This window comes from Bombyx mandarina, chromosome 01 (genome assembly GCF_030267445.1).
Source record: "Bombyx mandarina strain Sakado chromosome 01, ASM3026744v2".
Classification (NCBI taxonomy): Eukaryota; Metazoa; Arthropoda; class Insecta; order Lepidoptera; family Bombycidae; genus Bombyx; species Bombyx mandarina.
In genome coordinates this window covers 4,443,660-4,470,675 of record NC_143208.1, presented here as the reverse complement: position 1 = coordinate 4,470,675, position 27,016 = coordinate 4,443,660, and the positions used below count along the sequence as shown (strand labels likewise).

The following is a 27,016-nucleotide window of genomic DNA, read 5'->3' as shown; positions in this document are numbered from 1 at the left end:
GTAGATTCTGCGAAGCACGGCTCTTGCTAGGGTTCGTGTTAGCAACATCGTCAGGTTGAGCCCCGTGAGCTCACCTACTAAAGTTAGGGTTACGCTGACATAGCCTCTCAAGGCTAACAGCTTAGGTAGGAAAAAAAAAAAAAAAAAAAAAAAAATGTAGTCGGGCGCTTAGCCGGTTCTGTTTGGTGGTTAACAGAATTCTGCTTATCCTGGCCGCCAAGCAGTTATATGCATTCCGGTTTTAAGGGTGGGTGAGACAGCCGTAGTTTATTTGATTATTTGAGTAGATATTTTTAATAAATCAAATCCCAAAAGTTACAGATTCTAATTACTGCACTACCAGAATAAGGGCTTAACAATTTAGTTAATAATATTTTTTTAAATTACGTTTTCTACTATATGTAAACAGTTAACATAATAAGTATCTCAATAACAGTGTACTATTCTTTTTTTAATTTAGTTTGGGCTAGTGGCAGCTTGGAAATTTTTGGAAACAATTTTAAAAATGGAATGCCACATAAAACGACGGTGCGTTATCAAAATGAAATTAGATAAATGAGTAATCGGATTACGAAGACAGCACGAAAACTTTCCTGAATTTTTGGTCGAGACAGCGACCGTCATCAATTTGAAAAGTGCTCATACATTTTGAAACTGATTCGATCGTAGACTGTAAGTCTCCTTAAACAAACGTAATGGTCTCTTAAGCAATGCTGCTGTATACGAGAGGGCCGCTGGAAACTCCAAAATATCAATTCGGTATAGTTCCTATAAAGTTTTAACTTCACAAAGCACTGCTCAGCGATTTTTCACGAAAGGCCTTCACCAGTATTAGGTTCAGCTTACTCAAACCAGGAGACTATATAAGTATAAAGTGCCGGCAATTCGTTCAATTTGGAAAATTGGGTGGCGATCGAAAATACCATCCTAACCGATGAGGCGCATTTTCAACTGTATATTTTCGTGAATAAACAAAACCGTCGAATTCGGAGCTCAGAAAATCTTTACCCGATCCAGATTTAGGGCATAATTTGGTTGAGCGGCATGAACAGCAAGACGGCGCCATCTGCTATATTACGCATGAAACAATTGATTTAACCGAGAGTGATTTCTTCTCTTTGGGGGTTTTGTTAAATCGCGGGCTTGTGCGAAAATACTAGAAATAGCTCATAAGCTTAAAGCCGAAATTCGACGCGTCACCGATGAGATACAGCCAGATATTTGTGAAAAAATCAGATATTATTGGATATTGTATCCATACTGAATCAGGATATACTTTTTAATTACAGTAACAGTACTAAAACTCGTAAACAAAACGTACGGTTCTTTCTAAATTTAAAATAGTGCAACTCTGTACTATAATATACTATAAATAAACTACACTACACTTTATATATACTGTAAGACCATATAGATTTTATTATGTTCGCATTTTAATGTTCGTTTCATGTTTCATTACTGGCTCTTCAAAATAAATAGTGGAAACCAACGGAGCCTCCTCACAAGCTCTCACCTCTACCGATTCATGGGCTCCTAGTAAGTCAGAATGGAAATTTATGCCTACGTTAATCGATCGGACCCGCGTCCACGTTTATTCATAGGATCAGGTTTTTTATTTATTAAATGACCGACAGACTTCGTAGTGCTTCAATCGATAAATAAAAGACTTAAACTATTGTATAAAATAAACTTAAAACAAACAAAAGGAATCCGTACGACGGGGGACACATCAAAGGGAAAACGAAATTGTTATTTTCATTTAATTCCGAGCATTTTCATATTTATCTACCATTTAAACCTTCTCAGGATTTCCACAAATAATTCAAGAGCAAAATTAGCCAAATCGGTCCAGCCGTTCTCGAGTTTTAGCGAGACTAGCGAACAGCAATTCATTTTATATATATAGATTGTAGCATTTTAGCATAGTATTTATTGGTAATTAATTTTCTGAGCGTCATCTATCATTAAAAGCCTAACAAAAGCTGGTGGTTTTCCTTAATTTCTTAGTTTGTTTTAATCAAAAAGCTGATTAAAATTAAAAGTTTAATTTCGGCCGAGCCGATTCTAAAAGTATGTCACATTGCAAACAACATAGACCTCGACAAAAGTAATGAACTTAGGAAAAGTCTGCCTTAACGGCACCACAGACTGCTTTTCTTTTGAATTTCATCTAAACAGGCCAATGGTATTAGAATAAAATGGCTAAGGACACATACACTTGTGACTACATTTTTTTTCGTTTTCTTCTATTCTGCGGGCTTATAAGTAGGTACTTGCTTAAATTTACGATTCGCATCACGACTTTTATGTTGGTAGCATAAGTCAATGAATACGGGGGCGTGTTTATAGTCAGAGACAACCAGGAGTTCAGAATTATGAGGAAATCTGACCTTGTAAGCGTTACGGCTTGGGGTTGAGGGAAAACTTCGATAGGAAAGTAGGCGGTAGTACTTATGGCTGTGTGCGTTGCAATCCTGTGCCAGCACATTGGTAGTTAGTTCTGTTGTGATGTGTGCTACTCGTGTGAGAGTTATCAGGCGTCCACTTAGTTATGTTTCGTAAGTGATGACGATGAAAAATGCAAAAATATATCTTGTCACATTGCCAGTATATACATATGAATTCTATTAAATTGGTAGCTGAAATATTTAAGCGGATTCACAACTCATCTAGAGTTAAGTAGTTACCAGAACTAAGTATCTTGTCATGTGTGATTAATATCTTTTTCGTCATAGTAACAGCTGTTTTAAATTCTTAAAACAAAAAAAAAACTGTGGAAATAATTGTATTTTTTTATTCACAATTAGAATGTTACAATTACTTGTCGCTTGGGGAGCTTGACGTGTACAATAAGCGAATTCTTTTAATCTTTGATGTCCTGGTACTTTTTGTTGAATTTTTCCACGGTAGTTCCCACGGTTTTAATTGAGAATAAATAACCCGTACCTCCTAGTGCAGTGAGGTTGTAATAAATATAATGGTGTAATTAAATATAAATGAAATAAAATGAAATTTGTTTAAGTGTTCCTTTCTTGTCTTACTACGTCATTCGAAATACTCGAAATACTCACATGAGTTTTTTTATTAATTCGCCATATACGTACGTGCTGAAATATTTTTAGCACTCATTTATGAATTATTACATTTATTAAGCACTCATTTATGAATACCTAGATATTGGAGACAACTTGTCTGTGCCCTATGTACCAGCGGAATACCCTAGGACAACAAAAACAACAACAACAAAATCTTATAAGAGCAATCGTGGACATTTTCTGCGTAAAAAGAAGGATATAATGTTCTCTAAAAACTGAAAATGAAAATCAAGTGGGAAACAATTTAGCTACTTTGGAAGGAAGCAAGGGAAATTACATCCAAGAAAAAAAAAAACGATTTTTATTGAACGATGTTTTAAAAACCAGAATGTTTCGAAATTACTTTAAGAAATTGCAGCGTAATTAATTTGTATAGTGGACATAGATGTATGTGAATAGAGATTAATACAGATATATATATACATTTCTCAATCTTTCTTACTATTTTAGTAGTGAAGTCTTATTATAACAACATTTCAAACTATGAGTAGTTTGCCTTACCAGGCGTGCAGAAATCAGCAAAAGTGCGGGTTGAACAAATAAATTGATGTTTCTAGGTCATCAACATCATTGTGTTTTTAATTTTTTATTGGTTTAACAACAAAAAGAAGATAATTAAGGTTATATAATATTATATAATAGTATAATATATTAATTAAATACAATAGTAATAAATATTGTAACAACTTATATAATTAAAAGGTATAATATATTTGAAATATAAAATTTATTTTAAAGCTTACTGTTTTTTTGGTGGAACGGATTGGTCATGGTATAGGCAGCTGGTTGATCTACCTGCATTGTGGCAACTGACTACGTTACTTTAAAATGTACATGTTATTTGCAAGGAATAATTTAAGGTTACTTTACGGAAGAAAGAGTAAACGCTTCCGGAGATAACCCTTCTATGAGATTCTTGAATTAGAATGTTATACTTTTATATTATGAGACAAATTTAACAGATAGAACGCTTAGTATCATCATCATCATTTCACGCAAGATCATGTCAAGAGAACTGATTGTCTAATATCTAAGGGGTATCCAGATGATCCCTCGTCTGCCACGCGTTTCTTGCATTTCGATTAGATTTTCTTTTGGACGAATCAGAATATATTGTGTTAAAATCAAAATTTCTAATAATAATTAACGCCCCAGACAATTTTCTAATAAATATTTTTAATACTAATTATATTGATTTTAATTCAAGGTGAAAACTGCTAAAGAACCTAAATTATTATCAAACAAATAAGAGGCTTCCCTAGCATTTATGCTCTTATCGTTGAATGTTACTAGTTAAAATGGTCTTGTTAGAGTACACCGAGAATACATAGATATCTGCGGTTATATCCTAAAAGCAAATAAAAATAGGCTAGGAAAAGTTATATTAAATATGAATAGGTCGATGTTTTAAATGCATTTTTTTTTATTTTATTCAATTATAATTTCACTAATTACAGTTCTTGTGTATGCTAGCCTAATTTGGGACAATCATAAATTAAGGATTGTAAAATTCAATAAAGTTTATGAAGAAACGTGAATGCTCTAAGTCATTGTACTAGAGGCTAAGAACTAAAAAAAGGTTACATACTGATTTCTTTATGTCATTATTTATTTAAATGAACGCCGGAAAGGTACATATCATATTTTTATTTTATTTTATTGTTACTTATTATTTATATTCTATTCTATACTTATTATTATTTTATATTATTATTTTCTACTTATTTTATATATCTTTTTTGTACAAATCAGAAATTAGCCTAAAAAATATGATGTATGTTTGACAATCAGGGGCTCTTGGAGTTTTACGAAGTGTAAGAACTTTGAAGACTTCTGTGACCTCTATTTTGCTATAGATCCATTTGTAAAACACACAAACCATTTTCTTAGAAGTTGATCAAAACGATAGTGGTTTCAAATATCATGCATAAGTATTACACATTAACAGTCCGTAAAGTTATCAGCATACAGTGTTAATTACATTATTTAAACATATGCAGTAATTTATTATGCAAATCTCTTCCATTTATATGTTACCCTGGTAAGCAAAGAAAACAATCTGTTTATGTTTATTGTTTTTAACGATAAAGTGATGATTACAAGTTTTCGTTGGTTAGGTTAGCGACCTGTATGTATTTTATGTGTCATGGTCGTGTACTATTGCAGTAATTTGAATTGAGATTATGAAAAACGACCTACAATTAAAACGCTCGAATGTTGAAAGAGTCAATTATGTACGGGTATATTATTCGATTAAAGTTCAGGTACATTCTTCAATTTTCTTATTATAGATATATTACATTTACTTTTTAGAGAACTACCTTTGTTAACTAATTTTCAAAGTTAATACAAAATTTTACAGGAAAGTTTAATGTTATTTTATCGTTAACAAAAATGCCGCATCGTATACATTCGACTTTTAATATTGCTATTGCAAAATTGCAAACAAAAACATACAACCTAATTTTACTTCCATTAGATTATGCCATCCTGGTGCTCCCTTGCCATTTCCATATTACGGAGTTGTGCACGAAATTGTTGGTAGCGTCATTTCCTGTTCATTCATTCCATTAAGTTGGCAGCCCAGTTGAAGATACCTAACAATGATGGTAAGCAGTTCGTCCTAGTTCTTCGCTAAGCCGGTAGATGAGCTATGTATCTCAAAAATCCATGGTTTGGGTCATACAAGAAATACAGAAATGGATTGTCGATTTGCTTGTTGCGATTAACTTCTCAACCTATCGTCGCGAAATTTTGCATACAAGTTTTCAGGGGCACAGAAAACTGCGTATTTCATCATAGATTCAATCAGCAAAGAAGTTTTATATTCTGCGGGATTTATTATACTCGGAATCTAAAAGTAACTTTTAGCCTGTTGTGTGGCAAAAGGGTCCGAACGTGAATAATTTGCTACATGATACCTGAAGTAGAGAAAATGGAAATGGAGGCAGTTAAATCCCGCAAGAAAGTTAGTATCTGCTAAAACGGTCAACAAAGTCGTGCTTCATCCAGCTTTACATGGAATCTTTGTGTATGTCCAATAACCAGAAGTTCTACTTCAACCTCCATTAGATTATAGCACCCTGGTGTTTCTTTGCTGATGCCGTACAGTTTGATACTAGTTCGGATTTAATCTAACTAATTTAACCTTCATGAGCTTTATGGCATCCTGGTATTCCCTTGTCCATGCAGTACAGCTTGATACGGTTTCGAATTCAACCAACTAAGTCCACTTCCACTAGATTTATAATACCCTGGTGTTTTCTTGCTCATGCCGTACAGTTTGATACTAGTTCGGATTTAATCTAACTAATTTAACCTTCATGAGCTTTATGGCACCCTGGTATTCCCTTGTTTATGCAGTACAGCTTGATACGATTTCGAATTCAACCAACTAAGTCCACCTCTACTAGATTTATGGCACCCTGGTGTTTTTTTTGCCTGTGCCGTAGTTCAATACACATCCGTGCATAGAATCCGAGTACTAGGACATAATGACAGCATTGAAGTTCTTTTTTACTGATAGCGTCATCTTCTGTACATCTAATACATTAAGTTGCCCAGTTGAAGATACCTAACGATGTTTGCAAGCAGTTCGTCCTAGTTCTTTGCTTAGCCGGTAGATGCCTAACGATGATTGCAAGCCGTTCGTCCTAGTTCTTCGTTAAGCCGATAGATGAGCTATGTATCTAAAAAATCCATGGTTTAGGACATACAAGAAGAACAGAAATGTTTTTGTTGATTTGCTTGTTGCGATTAACTTCTCTACCTATCGTCACGAAATTTTGCATACAAGTTTTCAGGGGCACAGAAAACTGCGTAGGGTAAGATTCAATTAGGAAATAAGTTTTATATTCTGCGGGATTTATTATACTCGGAATCTAAAAGTAACTTTTAGCCTGTTGTGTGGCAAAAGGGTCCGAACGTGAATAATTTGCTACATGAAACCTGGAGTAGAGAAAATGGAAATGGAGGCAGTTAAATCCCGCAAGAAAGTTAGTATCTGCTAAAACGGTCAACAAAGTCGTGCTTCATCCAGCTTTACATGGAATCTTTGTGTATGTCCAATAACCAGAAGTTCTACTTCAACCTCCATTAGATTATAGCACCCTGGTGTTTCTTTGCTGATGCCGTACAGTTTGATACTAGTTCGGATTTAATCTAACTAATTTAACCTTCATGAGCTTTATGGCACCCTGGTATTCCCGTGTCCATGCAGTACAGCTTGATACGGTTTCGAATTCAACCAACTAACTAAGTCCACTTCCACTAGATTTATAATACCCTGGTATTTTCTTGCTCATGCCGTACAGTTTGATACTAGTTCGGATTTAATCTAACTAATTTAACCTTCATGAGCTTTATGGCACCCTGGTATTCCCTTGTTTATGCAGTACAGCTTGATACGATTTCGAATTCAACCAACTAAGTCCACCTCTACTAGATTTATGGCACCCTGGTGTTTTTTTGCCTGTGCCGTAGTTCAATACGGATCCGTGCATAGAATCCGAGTACTAGGTAGGACATAATGACAGCATTGAAGTTCTTTTTTACTGATAGCGTCATCTTCTGTACATCTAATACATTAAGTTGGCAGCCCAGTTGAAGATACCTAACGATGTTGCAAGCAGTTCGTCCTAGTTCTTTGCTTAGCCGGTAGATGCTTAACGATGATTGCAAGCCGTTCGTCCTAGTTCTTCGTTAAGCCGATAGATGAGCTATGTATCTAAAGAATCCATGGTTTAGGACATACAAGAAGAACAGAAATGTTTTTGTTGATTTGCTTGTTGCGATTAACTACTCTATTTATTGTCACGAAATTGTGAATACAAGTTTTCGAAGCTACAGAAAAGTGCGCAGGGTACATACAATTCAAATAAGAAAGAAGTATTAATCCCTCGGTGCTTATCTCCTTCCGAATCTAACAGTAGCTTTAAGACTGTCGTGTGGCAAAATGGGCTACGGACGTGAATAATTTGCTACATGATACCTGGAGTAGAGAAAATGGAAATGGAGGCAGTTAAATCCCACAAGAAAGTTAGTATCTGCTAAAGCGGTCAACAAAGTCGTGCTTCATCCAGTTTTACATGGAATCTTTGTGTATGTCCAATAACCAGAAGTTCTACTTCAACCTCCATTAGATTATAGCACCCTGGTGTTTCTTTGCTGATGCCGTACAGTTTGATACTAGTTCGGATTTAATCTAACTAATTTAACCTTCATGAGCTTTATAGCATCCTGGTATTCCCTTGTCTATGCAGTACAGCTTGATACGATTTCGAATTCAACCAACTAAGTCCACCTCTACTAGATTTATGACACCCTAGTGTTTTTCTTGCCCGTGCCGTAGTTCAATACACATCCGTGCATAGAATCCGAGTACTAGGACATAATGACAGCATTGAAGTTCTTTTTTACTGATAGCGTCATCTTCTGTACATCTAATACATTAAGTTGCCCAGTTGAAGATACCTAACGATGTTTGCAAGCAGTTCGTCCTAGTTCTTTGCTTAGCCGGTAGATGCCTAACGATGATTGCAAGCCGTTCGTCCTAGTTCTTCGTTAAGCCGGTAGATGAGATATGTATCTAAAAAATCCATGGTTTAGGACATACAAGAAGAACAGAAATGTTTTTATTGATTTGCTTGTTGCGATTAACTACTCTATTTATTGTCACGAAATTGTGAATACAAGTTTTCGAAGGTACAGAAAAGTGCATAGGGTAACATTCAATCAGGAAAGAAGTTTTATATTCTTCGGGATTTATCTTCCTCGGAATCTAAAAGTAACTTTTAGCCTGTCATGTAGCAAAAGGGTCCGAACGTGAATAATTTGCTACATGAAACGTGGAGTAGAGAAAATTGAAATGACGGCCGCCATAACCCGCAAGAAAAAGAGGATCTGGTAAAACGGTCACCAAAGTCGTGCTTCATCCAGCTTTACATGGAATCTTTGTGTATGTCCAATGACTACAAGTTCTGCTCTATATCCAGTAGGTTATGATAGCCTTATGTTCCCTTGCCCGTGCCGTGCAGCTCAATACGGGTTCGGATTCAACCTAATTCAGTCTTCACTAGATTTATGGAATTGTGGTGTTCCCTTACCCGTGGCGCAGCGTTTGATACAGGTTCGGTTTCAACCTAATTCCACCTACATTAGACTTATGGAACCCTGGTGTTTTACATGCCCGTGCCGTAGTTCAATACGGTTTCGGATTGAACATAGCTAATTCCACCTCCATTAGATGTATGGTACCCTGGTGTTTCCTTGCTCATGCTGTACAGCTTGATACGGTTTCCGAGTTAAACTAATTAATTCCACCTCCACTACACTACACTACATTTCTGGCACCCTTGTATTCCCTTATCCGTCGTACCTTACAGCTTAATACCGCTTCGGATTCAACCAACTAAGTCCACCTCCACTAGATAGAAGTTTATGTGTCTCCAATTACTAGTAGTTCTAATTCCAGCTTCATTTGATTATGGCATCACACGTGTGGTGTTCTCTTGCCCGTACCGTAGTTTAATACGGTTTTGGATTCAACCTAATTCTGGGACCGCGGAAGCCTACCATCGCAAATAGGACGGTGTCTAGAACTAAAGACTTTAGTAGCTTGGGTTCTAGAGTGAGAGGCTTCCTTACGGTACTTGTCAGGAATGTTTAAAATTTTATCAATTTATCCTTTTTTGCCTTAAGGAATGGGTATATCAACTAGCATTACACTACGCGCAGACCTGATCATTATCAAAATATTAGGGGTTAAAGTATCAAATTGTCGATTTGTACTGAAAAATTGAAATTCATTTTTTTGTCATTTAACATATTTGTTTAATCAAAATATCTACCATTATTATCTATACATTGCTACTATCTAATAGGAAGGTCATTTATGCCATTACGTTAGGGCTCTGGTGATCTAGATTCTACAAACTGTGTGAAATCATTTTGTACTGCCTCCTAGGAAGAAATTTTTTTATCATGTAGAAAATTGTCCAAATCACGAAAAAAATGGTAGTCCGTTGGAGCAAGGTCTGGCAAATATGGAGGGTGACGAATGGTTTCTAATTGCAGTTCCTGTAGAGTTAAAACGGTTTCTCGTGCTGTATGGGGTCTCGAGTTATCATGGAGCAATAATGGTGAAGATCGATTCATGAGTCGGGGCTGTTTCACTGCAAGTTTTGCTATCATTGTTCGGAGCTCGGCACAGCAGACATCTGCCCTTATTGCTTGACCAGATCGGAGAAAGCTATAGTGAATAACACCATGCTTAGACCACCAAACAATTACCTACCATTACCTATTTACTGGTAAGCTTTAGGACACTGCTGTGGCGTTTGACCTAAGGTCAACCATAACATTTTTCGCTCACGCTTATCGTAAAGAATCCACTTTTCATCACATGTCACAATTCGATCAAATATTCCTCGTATCGTACCGATTCAACAAGGCAACACAAGTTTCAACATGTGTTTTTTTCTGTAGATCAGTCAAATCATGAAGCACCCATTTTTCATATCTTGTCTAAGCTGAATAAAAAAAAAACAACTGAAAGTCGATAATCGAATGTTGCACATTTTTTAAAAGAAGAACCTCATAGGTACCATTTGGAGAAAGTTTCACTCAAAAATGTTGAAAATGACCATGAAGTTACTATTACCTATTACAATGGAACGGCAATTTCATACTTTAACCCCTATTATCAGGCTTATTTGGTGACAATGGACTTGTCCATAACAATTGACCGGTTCTAAGGGTGCGTCAAACGACCATTCTCATACACTGATTGAGTTTGGTAATATTCGTATTAAATTTCACTAGAGTGATTGAATCACAACTAATTATTTTTTTAACAAGACCCATTAACAGATTTTTTTAACGAGGTAGAGCCCTGCACAGTTTTAACTAAACGTGTTTTTGTACTCCAACGTGACATGGTAGCCTGGTGTATTATCTCAGTTTTCTGCCCACGCAGTATTCAGTATTCAGTCAGTGAAAACTTCAAAACCACATAAATATTGTAATCAATAATAACTTAGCAAAAACTAGCAAAGACAGATAAGTGTCTTTCTTCTGTTTGTCAATCGATTTCTTTTTATAAAATTCTTAATAGCCGATCTGTTGTTAGTAATTTGATGTTAGTATCTAATAGGTAAATAATTTTATTTACAAATTTTGAATAAGATCTCAATATATTTTTTGAAGAGATGAAAATATATTTTAAAGAATTAATTACAAATTCGATAAAAATTTAAATTAATAACGACTGTGCGCAGTAGTTGCCTGCTCGAATTTCAGTATTTGCTGCACACACACTTTCGAATATAATAGAACGAGAAAGAGAGAGAGAGAGAGAGAGATAGAGAGGTATACAGGATGAGTGAGATAGAGAAACAGATTGAGAGAGAGGGAGAGAGAAAAACGCTCAAAGGGGCGTGGCGCTTTTTCCACATGTGATGATTTTTACCACTTCGTTTGTAAATTAGTATTGGAACTTCGTTCTAAGAGATAAATTATAAAATAATAAAGTCGTCGGGGCCTAAAGGATAAAACGGCCGATCCATTCGTATCGAGCGATGTGCCTGTACCGGCTTTTGAATACCAGGGAATAATATACATAGAACGATAATAATAATTTGGCTAATTACTAGTGGTAGGGCGTCTTGTGGGCCCGCAGAGGTAGGTATAATAGCACCGCTCTGTATATTTCTGCCGTGAAGCAATAATGCGTTTCAGTACGGAGGGTGAGGCAGCCGTTGTATTGTAAAACTGGGACTTAGAACTGGTGCTTCAAGGTGGTTCGCGTCGTTTACGTTGTTGATGTCTACGGGCCCTAGTAACCACTTAATACTAGTTGGGATGGGAGCTCGTCCACTCATCTAGAAAAAAAAGTAGTAAACAAAGTAAAATTTGCAAATATATATATATTAATTTAGGAAACTCAGAGTGTAATACATCAATATAGTAAGTTAAAGCTAGAAAGAATATTACATTTGTAGTCTAATTCATATTTTCAGAGGTTGTTCTCATTTCTACTTCTCTCTTTTCTCATATCCTCTATCTAGTGAGATGCTGTCAAGACTAAGCATAGAACTACGACAATTCCAATTTAAAACTTACTTAAACTGTCTCACAATGTCGTACTACCTACATAATATTGTTCTTGCATCCGCTTTGTGTCATCTATACTAATATTATAAAGAGGAAGGATTTGTTTGTTTGCTTGTATTGAATAGGCTTCGAAACTACTGAACGAATTTGAAAAATTATTTCACTGTTTGGAAGCTACACTATTCCCGAGTGATATGGGTATAATCTTTTTTTGAATAAATTCAGGGATCCTTACTAAAACTGCAATAATGTAACCCAAGGTGTAAAAAAGTTACCTAAAATATTCTTTACATTACGTGCCCTGCGAAAACTATTGATGATAGAATAAAATAATGTACTACAACTTTGTACAATACATTATTATTTACACAAAGTGTCGCGACAGCATATGTCTAACTATTATAGTTATGCCGCAATAAGTGTTCTTGTTTTAAATAGATGTGCAAACAAATACAATATGTTGTTATAAAATGTCAAAAGTTATCGGTATTCAACGAGAAAGCAATTTTATACGATAGCGATGTAATGTTGTTCGGAATATACCTACTGGCTTTTTATTCTGTCCTGGTACAAAATGAAAGTAAATGCATTCACTCTTCTCTCTAGATGACCAAGCACAACATGCAGAGTTGTTTGTGACTTTGTTTTTTTTACTTTTTAAATTGTTACATATTATTATAGTAGAGATAATTTCGGAGTAAAAATGGTTTTAACATAGTTGTAGATGAACGCGGCGAGTGATTTTTTAACAGGAGTGTGATGAGCAAAAGTGAGTGTTTGTTATCTTGTTATTGTTTGTTTTTGTATTGTTATTGTTTGTATTTAGTGAAGTTTAGACGTGTAAATAAATAAACGGCAGATTATTGAGTATCTGTGAATGTGCACAAGAGCCGGGAAATGTAATAAAAAGCTTGTCGTGTCTTTTCGGGTTCTTTTAAAAGGTTATTTCAAAAGTCTCAGTTAATTCCCGTCATTTTACTGGAAGATTATAGATATACTTTTAAGCTTTTGTGTGTTTCTCCTTGGCAAGGATTTTTTTAAGCGTTCATGTCTTCGACGTTGATCGAAGGTTCATATGGTCAAAGTTTCGTTCAATCCACTAAGTTTCTTGCCGGATCTTTAAAGCGGGTCGTCATTAGGTTGCGGTGGTAGATTCAGAATTGTTCTTTGTAGAAACGATGAGCAAGCTTTTTCATGCTGAGCTCGCTACAGGGTAAGATTTAGCTAGCGCAAACGGAACAGATCTATGCAACCTACGCATACGTCAGAGAAGCTACCAGAGTCGCATAACTTTGAAGAGTTTTATTCATAATTCCTACACTAATCGATAAGTTAACTCAAATTAGGGTGTCTATAAAGTAAAGTAAGAAATATAGCTTCAAAGTGAAACTGCAGGGACACCAATTAATAAATAATACAGTTACTCAATGGTGTTCAGCTGGTACCTACGTAATTTTTTTTGTCATCGCATCGGTATGTATATTGTACTTTATGTACGTCATCAATACCGGGGGTACAGCTAGCAACTTCGCACTATTTTAGTTCAAGCGTAGCTGGAATAGCCCTCAATCTTTTTTTTTCCTACTTAAGCTGAGTGAGAGCACTGATGATAATCTATGGCTCAATGGCTATCAATGAATAGGTAGGGAAACAAGCACTACTTATAGCAGTAACGGATCGGTTATGCTCTTGGCATTGTGCATTCTTATGAGCGACGATGACTTTTTACCATCAGGTGCAATAAAAAAGTTTGAAAATGATCCCTTGCACTGTAAACTCAGGGCATCAGGGCAGGTAGGCAAATCGTATGTGCTATTCACATGGTGTGGGCGTTTTCAATCATAGCTACAACCAGGACGTAAGAAATGTTACAGAGATGTTTCTTAGTAAGGGCGGAGTTGTTTGAAAAGTCAATGTAGTGGAGAAGGCGTTACCGATTTTACTGTTGTGTGCATTATTATTTACATAGCGACCAATCAAAATCTGATATTTGCGATGAATATTACAATATCAGATTTATTATCTATACGACAGACGAACAGATATTGTAGTAGAAAGCAAGTTTATTCTGCCAGTAGCAAAATTAAAAAAAGGAAAGGTAAAATTATAAAACATGCAGTCGAGTTTTTGCGGTTTATGATATGAAAACTATTAAAATAATAACGAATTTTAATCCAAATTTTGAAGGGCTAATTCTATAAATTATCTCTAATAATAAGTTTAGAAAAGGTCATCACAATTGTAGTTCTTTGCTAAGTGTTGTCAGTAAACATCAGACTGCTTAATTTCTAGCTCAGACAGAAGTGAAGTCATGAAGGGAGAATAAAACATATTTACTATATATTTACAGATGTATACTTAGTCTGGCCATAAATACTGTAACAATTAAAAATAAACAAAATATTACATTTGAATTTGGAATCTGTCATTTTTATATGATTGCTCATTGAGTTTTCTCATTTTGGCGCCAATAAATTGTACAATATTTTGCGATATTAAAATGGAGTCGGGTGATAAAGAGAACCGAATCGCTTTGATTGCATTACACAAAGTAGATATGGAGCCAAATGCAATTTTTAAAACTCTCCATACGCTTGGTATTAGTAAAATGTTTGTGTACCGGGCTATTAATAGGTGGAATGAGACCTCCTCTGTTTGTGACAGAAAAAGATCTGGTCGTCCACGTAATGTTCGTACGAAAAAGGTGGTCAAAGCAGTAAGGGAATGAATTTGAAGAAATCCTGTCCGAAAGCTAAAGATTTTATCTCGGGAGATGAAGATAGCACCTAGAACCATGTCGCGTATTTTAAAAGATGACTTAGGACTTGCAGCCTAAGAGACGTACTGGTCATTTCTTAACTGATAATTTAAAAGAGAATAGGTTGGTATAATCGAAACAACTACTGAACCGGTACGCAAAGGGAGGTCATAGAAAAATTTTGTTTACGGATGAGAATTTATTTACAATCGAGCAACATTTTAAGAAACAAAATGACCGTATTTATGCTCAAAGCTCTAAGGAAGCTTCCCAATAAGTCGACAGACTGCAACGTGGGCACTATCCGACTTCAGTGATGGTTTGGTTTGGATAATTTGGAGTCCCTAAAACAATCCGTACGATTGGCAGTGAAAAATTTTCCCATTCAAAGAGTGCGTGCTTCTATTGATAACTGGCCTCAACGTTTAAAGGACTGTATTGGAGCCAATGGAGACCACTTCGAATAAGCTTTTTATACTTTAAATTGTTTTATATTTATGTATTAAACTAACACACTGTAAAAGTAATAAATGTTATTTGCCATAAAAAAAATTGTTTTCCTTTGTAACAGTATTTATGGCCAGACTAAGTATAATATAACATATTCTGTTTGGAACAAAGTTCATTAATTGATAATTGCATTCGTAAAACTAATTAGCTTATCCATCTTTATAATAATATAATTATTTACATATTTGTATGTGATAAATTTAATTTTGTTATCACAGAAAGATGCTCTTGTATACGCGTATCTGTGTGTGCGTACGGCTCTCGTCTTTTAACTCTTTCATTACCTGAAGCCCTGGTACATGTTGCATCCAGTATTCCCACGGTAGTTGTGTTTAAATAAGAATTAAAATTTCTTTGTTATTATTTATTATTAATTAATTAATTAATTAATTAAATAAAATTAAGTATGTTTTGTATGTTTGCCACCATGATTTTTTTTTGCTTTGATATGTGGACGCGTTCACGGCCCATCAAGCGTTAAGTGGTCACCAGCTATAGACATCAACAAGGTAAATGCCGTCACCCATATTGAGACATACGTTCTAAGCTCTCAGTTTTTAGTACAACGGCCGCCCCACCCTTAAAGTCGAAACGCATTACTGCTTCACGGCTAAAATAGGCATAGTCGCCCATGCGAGCTCCCAATTTTCTCTACCATCAGTAAACTGTGATTGACTTTTTATTTATTGGTTGTTACTCCAGTTTCTGAGGTGTCTGTTATTAGTGTCATCAGTGCATATTATCGTAATAGCGAACGAGTAGTTTCAAGAAATCGAGATATTTCTTGAAATTACCGATAGCTTACTACTAGTTCGGTTTAAAATATATACTGATGGTAGAATGTATGTGAACCCGCACGTGTCGGTTTCGCCGTTCAGCCTGATTCAGAACTCATATCTCAAAATTTGTGTTGGCATTTACGTTGTTAATATTTACGAGTTCTGGTAGCTACTTATCATCAGGTGTGCCATGTGTTCGTTCATCGGTTAAAGCAATAAAAGAAACTCCAAGCAACGAGTACAGTTTAACTGCAATCGATAGAAATTATTAGTGATAAACATTGACGACATTCTAAGTAAAGATACATTTTCGTATTTCATGATTTAATCGCGACATGATAACGTTATTATCTGCATGTAGTGGCCGTCTCTAACTACAAACCGGACCCAGACTACCGGGAAACGCGCAGGTGTCGTCGCCTTAAATACATCATTTCGGATCCTTCCGTCTCACTATCGGTGCTTTTAGGCATCCCGAGCATCGATCACCGTTCTCGTCGAAGACATTCGACGTGGAACTTATTCTATAGATATCCACTGAGCATCATTTCGGATCTTCTCAGTGGATCGTCATTTCGGTCCGGTGGAACATTCAGGGAAGAACTGCTATTGCTAGGGCACATGTTAGCCAGGTTGAGCCCCGTGAGCGTCTACACACCCGGTGAAGCCAGAATAGCCCTTCTGTTGGTAATTAAACAAGAAAAAAAAAAGTTTTCTGTAAAGTTATGCTGTTTCGTATAGTAACAGCTATCTTTCCACTATTTCTAGGTGTTTGTATTTCCCCCTCGACCGGGTATACGTAAATGGATTCCCCAGCGTTAAAAAAAAAAAAGGTGTTTGTATTTGTAGTTTACTTGACAAACACACACACAAAATTAATAAACAAATTCACAAACACATGGTTTGTAGTGGAATATTAAAAAAAATACAGTTCGCAATTTGGCTGTTAGATAGAATTATAATATAACAAGGGAGTCAATATGTGCATATTAGTGTTACAAATTTTACGTACTGATGTTGCGTGCAAAAATAAAACGCGCACAAATTTAAAATTGTTGGTGATAGGGTGTATCACGGTGTCTCACTATGGACTACCACCTTGAGCCGTATTATCCGTTCCGGTTTGTAGATGGTAACCCAGAAAATAGCTGGAAACTCATTTTATTTATAAACTACTACTATTAACTAGAACTACTCTTTTAGTAAATAATCCACTATAAAGTTTTCTCGAACTTAATGTTAAATAGACTTCAACTTATGTAACGAATTTAATTAATTTATTTCACTAAAAGTTATTATATTTTTTACGTTGACCTGGGTTAACAAATTTTTGATCGAAGACTCCAGCGGACTATGCCGCCCTGGTATGTTAACTCAGTTTTCAGCCCACGCAATACGCGGAACGATCTAAAAAACATTAAAACCTCAAAAAACTACTGTGATTCTTCAATGGAATGTTTGTTACTTTTATCTTCAAACAAAAGTTTTATTTCTAGTAGGTACCACTTCTATTTTATGTGTGTATATGTGTAATAATACTTCAAAACTTAATACACATCGGACCTAGCTCACCTTATAAAGTCGTTCTATACGAATGAAATAAATTGTTTTAATCACGATTTTAAATGCTTTTGTATCGAATGTTTCGATAAAATAAAAAAACATTTTTAGATATACTTTTTGAGACACCTTAATGTACTTTATGTGTGTACTTATTTTTTTCTGCATTTGCCAGTTGTAGACTCGAACCGAAAACGGTTATCCGTGACCACAAAACTATCGAACTCGAAAATCGCAAAGCCGCAAAAACAGTAGGTAGTATATTGTTCGAAGTCGTGTGTGACCACGAAAACTGTAATTATTTGCAAATAATTTAATGGCAATAATAAACGCGAGCATAAACCGTTAAAGTAGGTTTAAATCGCAACAATAGTTTTAATTATATCTTTACTTACTTTTTAACAACTTTCTACCGGAGGACTATGTGTGTTTTTTTATAATGTAGGTTACTATTACAAATTTGTTTTTTTTACAACACCAACAGCATCTTTTATTAGCTTCTAAGCTTTAACATTCTGACAGTCGCGAGAACCGTTTTATATACCTTTTTTTTAGCGTTTAGGAATTCGTTTATGGATACCCGGTCGAACCGTCTATATACCTTGTATAATATATGTATAACCGCCTGTATACTAGTTTACCGAGCAATTTCGCTTGCTCGGTGGAAGATCTTCCCTATATCGTTATTCCAAAGATACTTTCAGGAATCCAGAATTATTCAGTCTTGGTATTTTTGTATTATATAATTAGTATAATTAGTATTAGCAGTAGATCTAAACACCTACATAATATATAATAGTTATTATTTCAAAATATTTTCTTTTGCATAAAAGCGTGTACGAGCTGACTGTCAAGTGCTTAGTGAGCGGGAAATCTAGACATCATGCTCTGAAAGCTGATATCCATCTAGAAACATGAGCTCCTCTTTGTATTTTGGAAAACACAGGCTTACTTACAAATAACATTAAAGAGTAGCTACTCAATTTCACATTGTGAATTTATAAAGTTTTATTTTTTATTTTCTTTTAAAAATAAAATCAAAATTTCATGACCGCTTCAAAATTAATTTTGTCATAGAAATTGGCATTTAAAATGACGCATGATAATAAACATATTATGCATTATTTATTCATTGTGTTTTATTATGTAATTGAATTGCGAGTAATCAAATATTGCTTGTTGATGAAAACCGAGACGTGTTTATTGTATACAAACTCGTTGCTAAGCAGATAATACTAAGTAAGCCAAACGTTACTAAACGATACCAGGGCTTTATAATGAGCAGGAAGCTTCCCTAAAGACAGAAAATTCTTTGTATATATTTTTTATATTTGGCCAGCTCAACCATTCTGCGTACCTAATATTTAATTTATTATGCTATAAATGAATCTATCATATTTGTTGTTTATTGAATAATTTCTTTCATGCTTGACATTGGATCTTTTTTTTAATGTTTTTTGGTGACGATATTCTTTTTAAATTTTTTTGGTCACTCGATTAACAGTGCGGTTGATCAACGTTTTGACCCTACGGCTAATAATTACGAAGAAAACTAAAAGTTTCTAACTAAAGTTAAATTAACAAACAAAGGAGTTCTCATTTGTGAATGCTTTAGGTATTTGACAAAATGTGGAGGGGAATGTAAATTAAAGAAAAATAAATTTTTCTATACGAGTGCAAAGGCGAAGCTGTCGACTCTGTGATAGTTAATAGTGACCAGCGGTCATGGACAACATGACATGAACGTCCTGCCCACCTTGAGATAAAAATCTCCATTATATTTTAATAACGACTGTCCATTTTTTTTCTTCACACAGGATCGTTAGGATACTACGCGTGTATTGTTTCACCATGTGTGAATTCTACACTGAAATTAAGTTTCAAGATTAAAGTTAATCGATGAAGTTTTAAGTTATAAGTTTGAATTTTTTTAATTTTTTTTATTGCCCTTGTAGGCAGACGAGCATACAGCCCACCTGGTGATGAGTGGTTACCGTCGCCCATGGACTTCAGCAATGCCAGGGGCAGAGCCAAGCCGCTGCCTACAAATTGGAACAACACCACAACATAACCTACTTTAACTAACTAATAAATTCTAATGTGAATTATACGTGGGCGCGCATACTCAACGATACAACCAAGACTACAGAACTGACAGAGAGGTTTTACCTGGTAAGATTCAGAGGGCGGTTTCACTGTACTGACAGTTAAACGCGCATGTAGGGAAGAAGGCGTGGTCAATTTATAGACTATAATATGCACTGTTTTAGCATCTATAATATCATTATCCTTGTAAATACTTTGGCCAATTAGGATACGAAAAAGTACTGAGGACACAGATACATTCTTATAGCTCTGAGCAAATGGATTATTAAGTTTTATGGGAAATTTATTATATTAAGTTTTTTTTTATGTTCAAGAAGTTTTATGAAGTTTTTTTTTATGTTCAAGAAGTTTTCTATGTCTGTTTTTGAGTAAAACTTACTTTTGTCTTTAAATTTATTGTTGTAAACGATCGTAGAAATCGAATGCTTTAGAAACGTTGAACACGATACGGTGTGTCCCGAAAAGAATAAATTATTTATTAAATACTAGCTGACCCGGCAGACTTCGTAGTGCCTCAATCGATATATAAAAGACCTAAACCTTTGTATAAAATCAACTTAAAACAAACAAAAGAAAACAAAAGAAAATTGTTATTTTTATTTAATTCCGAGCATTTCCATATTTATTCACCTTTTAAACCTTCTCTGGACTTCCACGAATAATTCAAGACCAAAATTAGCCAAATCGGTCCAGCCGTTCTCATGTTTTAGCGAGACTAACGAACATCAATTCATTTTTATATATATAGATTGTAATAGTTTTGACGTCAGTTTCTTGAGTTGTCAAAATATCGGTTCTATGTAGTGGATAATATATTGTTGTATTAAAGAAGAAAATTGTAACTAACTATACATCTCTTTATTTTTGGAACAAAGCACCATAATTTGATTTCTGGCGGGCTCACAATTACATCACGTAAAGGAACTAAAAGCTAAAGCAATATGTCCCTTGTTCTTCACAACTTAACCTTTTTTTTTAACGTTGGAGAATCCATTTACGGATACCCGGTCGAGGGGGGCAACGAACCGGGTTATGTCGGCTTCCGGAGCCTCCCGAGAGGAAGAGGGAGACGAGGAGGGCCAAGGTCCTCCACCTCCTGAATTCCTCGCAGGAGACTACGCCTTGAAAAACAATAAAAACAACCTAACCTAACCAATAAGATAATGTGACGGTTGAAACAAATGTTTAAAGATTAAAGTCTAATGCACTATTTATTGTAAACCTAAATCTATAAGCCTAAAATCGTGGTGATATGCACGAACTTTTAAAACTCACAATCACATGTTTTTCAATAGAAGTTTAGTTTTTGACCTAGGCAGGCGATTTGAAGATAATTAGAATTCTTATAAGTTAAAGCAGATTACGATATATAACACTTAATGTGGGACTTAATGGGCGATTTTTGGTTTTGGTTGGTTTTGTATTTGTCGCGCGATAATGAATTTAAATGAACATTAAAAAGGTTTGTAGGCAAGAAACTTTGTTCACGACGGGGGTTTACGGTCGCACGCGTTTTTTAATGATATAACTAATGTCCCACCCTCCAAATCGCTATAGTCATTTCAAACCGAACCACTTTGTGGCATTACATTGAATTATTTTATTCCCATAGAAAAGCAGATGACGTTCCATTCCATTTTTATAACCTACTAATAGGGATGAATGATTTCATCGCGGCAGAAATATCAGAAGGACGAACAACCATCACTCGAAGGCTGATATTACGCGTTCCGATCATGCAATTATTATCTTTCAGGCCAGGTACGGTCAGTTATTTCTTTGTTGCAAAAAAAAAAACTATAAACAAAAACAAGATTTCATTTAGTAAATATATCTGTAAGTATAAAAAAGGTTTAATCAATCACCCATTTTTTTGAATACAGTACCGGGGATACCTATGTGTAAAATCGTTCAAGTTGTAACAGAATTACTCTTTGGTACTCCTGATTCCCTAGTAGCTGCTATGCGTTACAACGCCCACGTGCGTTTATTTACAAACAGGTATGATTGCTATCCTACTACTTAAATATTGCAATGAATAATTTCTGCATCTCTACCTATCTAAAGTATTCTAAAGTAAAAACAAATACATATAAACTCTAAATTTTAATTCATTATTTATTTAACATAGGTATATGTCGGCGTTACACCAGGATTTACACACATAAGTTCTTTTACAATGAAAATACAATACAATTCTATAAAACTTTAACATTACTTGTTTACAACAAAAAGCCACGCCTGAGTTATTCAGTGGTTTTTACACAATTAGCCATTTTGTGTTGGTTATAGCAACTACAACTTCTTTTATACAAACAAATGTAATTACTGCGAAACAATTCACAAAACATAGCTTAATATTCAAAATACATATTTTAGTGATTTTACATGACTCACATTTAATTTATTTTACATGAATTACTTTTAAGTAATATTAACTAACATTGTTATTATCCAGCCTAATAATAGATGGCGCCAACAACATCATTGCAAAACAATTACAATACTTAATTAAATTATTAGTACTGTTAATTATAATATAAATTATTATTAATATTTATGCTTTATTCATATTTAATCATTTATACAGTCATTTGTGTTTTTAAACAATAATATAAACATTAAACATATTCTGAACATTTTCACATCAAAACAGTGTCTGCTAATTATTAAATATGGTAGAATAACAGTTTTGTTGCTAATAATAAATAAATGTTAATATAGAATAAACTAATCTATATATTATTATGTTAATTATTGCCAACAGTGGCGTTTGCGCCCATACGGCCATACTGATTCCAGCGCGTCCCTTGCGCTGTTTTAGCATTTCACATAACAGTAAACAAGTCATATCCCCTACTGGGATCTACCCAATACACAAGGCACCATTCACCCTTACGAGATCTAGCTAACACACAAGAGGATCACCCAACGGGATTTACCCAACACACAAAGCATCACTCATACAGGTCTAGTTAACTCGCAAGCCATCACCCTTACAGTATCTAGCCAACTTACCAGGCATCACCCTTACGGGATCTAGCCAACACACTCGGCATCACCCATTCGGGATCTAGCCAACTCACAAGGCATCACACATTTGGGATCTAGCCAACCCACAAGGCATCACCCTCTCGGGATCTAGCCAACCCAAAAGGCATCACCCATTCGGGATCTAGCCAACTCATAAGGCATCACCCATTCGGGATCTAGCCAACTCACAAGGCATCACCCATTTGGGATCTAGCCAACCCACAAGGCATCACCCTCTCGGGATCTAGCCAACCCAAAAGGCATCACCCATTCGGGATCTAGCCAACTCATAAGGCATCACCCATTCGGGATCTAGCCAACTCATAAGGCATCACCCATTCGGGATCTAGCCAACTCATAAGGCATCACCCATACGGGATCTAGCCAACTCATAAGGCATCACCCATACGGGATCTAGCCAACTCATAAGGCATCACCCATACGGGATCTAGCCAACAAGACCAGGTTTAAGGATTCGCATGGTGGCCCGCCAGCGTTTTAGGAAGGATAATTGGATAGGAAAATAAAAGTAGATACCATAACAAATTATAAATCATTTTACAGCAGAACAAATCTCTTTGCCCATACGGTCAATCAGAATCCTCTGACATTAAGAGGATAGATTTACCTATATCAAACCGTTACCATTACCAAACCTTTACCTTTACCAAAACACATTAGATGACAGAGACCGCTCGTCCATCCGTTTTTTACCAGCTGATTCAACTTCCCCTAATTCATCATTCAGCGGACCATTTTCAATTTGCTTTATTTTAATGACTGGTAGGGAACATCATCCTTCTAATGCCTCTGCATTTTTGTTTTATTGTTGTGCTGCAGATTTTAATCAACTGTAATTCTTAAAGCTGCCTGTCAGATCTTATTAATTGATATTTTACAAACATGTGACATTTATGACCCATCAATAGTTCAGCATGCCTGTTGACCATGCTCGCTCTCTTTGCAATAATGTGGTACTGAATTTCATATTGTTCACAAGTTTTTGAAACTCCTGAATTATCTTTTATCTTGGTGAATTTTTAAAAGTGACAGGTTTCCAAAAATGGAACTAAGATTTTAAAAACAGAAATCACATAGAGATCTGTGCCATCCTTTTTCTTGACTAATAATAAAGCAGCACCCCCACTAGAAACCTAGGGTGCAGAGAGTTAATCACTCATCCAAAAATAAATAATTATGAAAGGAAAAGTAATAATATGGAGCTGCTGAACAGGGATGAGCTGTCTCTTATTATGGCATATTATTAAAAGTTTATTTTTATTTTTATTGTAATATGCTTGAACTCCTCACAATAAACAGGAGACATACAGTATGTACAGCGTTGTACTATCCTATCCAAATTAATTATTTCAAATCCAACTTTTATCTGCCTGATCACCATCTATGAGACATGATTTGCAAAAGTTACATGATGATTGAATAATGACTCCAAACTTGAGCATTCACTGGATAGAAACTTATAAAAATAGATAAGTTCTCCTCAAAGAGTGCAACACTGAGAAGTTATTTTTAAAAGATTAAAACCTATTAGGATGTCAGCAAGACTGTCAGTATTACCATATGATTATGATTACCATATGAAATTCTATAATAGTTCTAGTATTTTTCTCCATTAAAAGTCACAATGCTTTGTTTTGAAATCAGTTGACTCCTTATGCTCAAAAACTTTACATGAAGTTGTTTAGCTTACTAAACTAGATCTGCAATGATTTAAGTCTTAATTGTGGTGATACGTTTGTCATCTTGACGGCGGTAACAAGTTTTCTCGAAATGACGCAAGTGACGCAGTAACCACATTTAAAACCTTAGTGTTACTAAAAGTGCCACGAAAACTGAAGGAATCATTATGTGATTGTGATAAAACTGAGTTATGTTTAGATTATTAACATTATATTTACAGTATATTTTCAATTTGACGCTTTCGGAACGTTTTTAGAATCGATATTATTTAGGAAGCGAAATACATACCACAGCGTATTTCTCAATAACTTGGATCGAATAAATTTAAGATAAATACCTGAAATCAGTATTTTTACCATCTCAGCGTCAGTAGCTTTTCCAAAACATCCACGGTCTAGAACTCATTTTAAATATCCACAACTTTACTGAATGCATGGATCAGTTCGTCCCTCACTTGCTCCAATGCGGTTCAATACAAAGACCAGATATCGGCTTATGTCTTGCTTGCTCTTTTGAACTCGATGTTCATGCGATGAAACAATTAGCTTCATGATAGTTTCGTCCACATTTCCGCATCGGTCTTGATGTCACGCCCTCATCGGAGTTGAACGGCGGCAAATAAAAGTTATAATGCCACTACAAGGGTACAGCATTTGCAGCTATCATCACTTTTCGCCTTTTTAATACAGGTTGAGAGACCCATCACTTGTTCAACAGTGGGCTACTTCATTCGGAGGCTTACGATTAATTTTGGGGCTGTGATCCCACTTCTGATGTCGGCGTTACACCAGGATTTACACACATAAGTTCTTTTACAATGAAAATACAATACAATTCTATAAAACTTTAACATTACTTGTTTACAACAAAAAGCCACGCCTGAGTTATTCAGTGGTTTTTACACAATTAGCCATTTTGTGTTGGTTATAGCAACTACAACTTCTTTTATACAAACAAATGTAATTACTGCGAAACAATTCACAAAACATAGCTTAATATTCAAAATACATATTTTAGTGATTTTACATGACTCACATTTAATTTATTTTACATGAATTACTTTTAAGTAATATTAACTAACATTGTTATTATCCAGCCTAATAATAGATGGCGCCAACAACATCATTGCAAAACAATTACAATACTTAATTAAATTATTAGTACTGTTAATTATAATATAAATTATTATTAATATTTATGCTTTATTCATATTTAATCATTTATACAGTCATTTGTGTTTTTAAACAATAATATAAACATTAAACATATTCTGAACATTTTCACATCAAAACAGTGTCTGCTAATTATTAAATATGGTAGAATAACAGTTTTGTTGCTAATAATAAATAAATGTTAATATAGAATAAACTAATCTATATATTATTATGTTAATTATTGCCAACAGTGGCGTTTGCGCCCATATATATTATATACGGTTAATATATTCTATAATTAGGTTCTTTGAAACTAGCCATAAACTATTTGGCATCCAGCAAGCCCGTTGCTAGGCTACGCAACCGCAGCTTACCAGGACTTCATAAAGCCATATCGTCATTGTTACCATCATAAAGTCGTTCCAAAGGACAAAGTCATGATGATTGTTACAAAAGTTAGCTAACTAGAAAGTTGTAGTAGGTATTTGTATATATTAAAATTAAATAAACTCGAAGGTTTTTGGCGATTTATTTATTTATTAAATTTTCATTGGCTGAGCTGCAAGTCACTCAGTTCAAACTAGGACAACCGAGTCTAGTTTCATTTTTTATCTTTTGATAACAGTTAAAAATATAATATGATAAATAAATATATTAGATCCTTCAGAATTAACAAAACATGTTAATGACAAATCCATTCAAAATGCTTATTGTCTTCTAAGACGTTATTCTATTTATATCTATTTATTTCTGTGATAGACCACAGAAATAAATTATCTGTCCGTCATTTCCAGTATCAAAAGCTACGACGTTAAATTACATTAAGCTAAAAAATAACTAGCTAGTTAAGTAGCTGTTCATGAAGCAGCGAAACTTAAAGTGGCTATATTTCGCTCTACGAATAGTTTCATCTACTAGGCGCGCAGATAGTCGTACAGGTTGTTTATCAATATAATCAGTTTAATTAAATCCACCAACCGCCAAACTGCACCTAGTTCTTTGACGTCACAATAAACTGCAGCTTCAACGGAATAAAGCAGCACAGCAAATAAATTGATTAGTCTCATATAATAGGCATAAAATAATTATAAAGGTGATTGACCTTTTAGAATCAGTTTCGTATGTTTTAGTGGCAGAGGTATTCACATTATGACTTGAGATTCCGGTAACTACTTAATACTAGATTGGGTCACGTGCTCATCCATCCCC

At 34.9% G+C, this 27,016-nt stretch overlaps 2 protein-coding genes across 2 annotated transcripts in view; one reads left to right on the top strand and one right to left on the bottom strand.

The window, feature by feature from the left end:
* Nucleotides 1-27,016, bottom strand: part of Dhc1 (dynein axonemal heavy chain 1) — a 250,612-nt gene that overhangs the window by 46,337 nt on the left and 177,259 nt on the right.
* Nucleotides 1-27,016, top strand: part of LOC149503463 (uncharacterized) — a 94,788-nt gene that overhangs the window by 21,366 nt on the left and 46,406 nt on the right. The window lies entirely within an intron of this gene.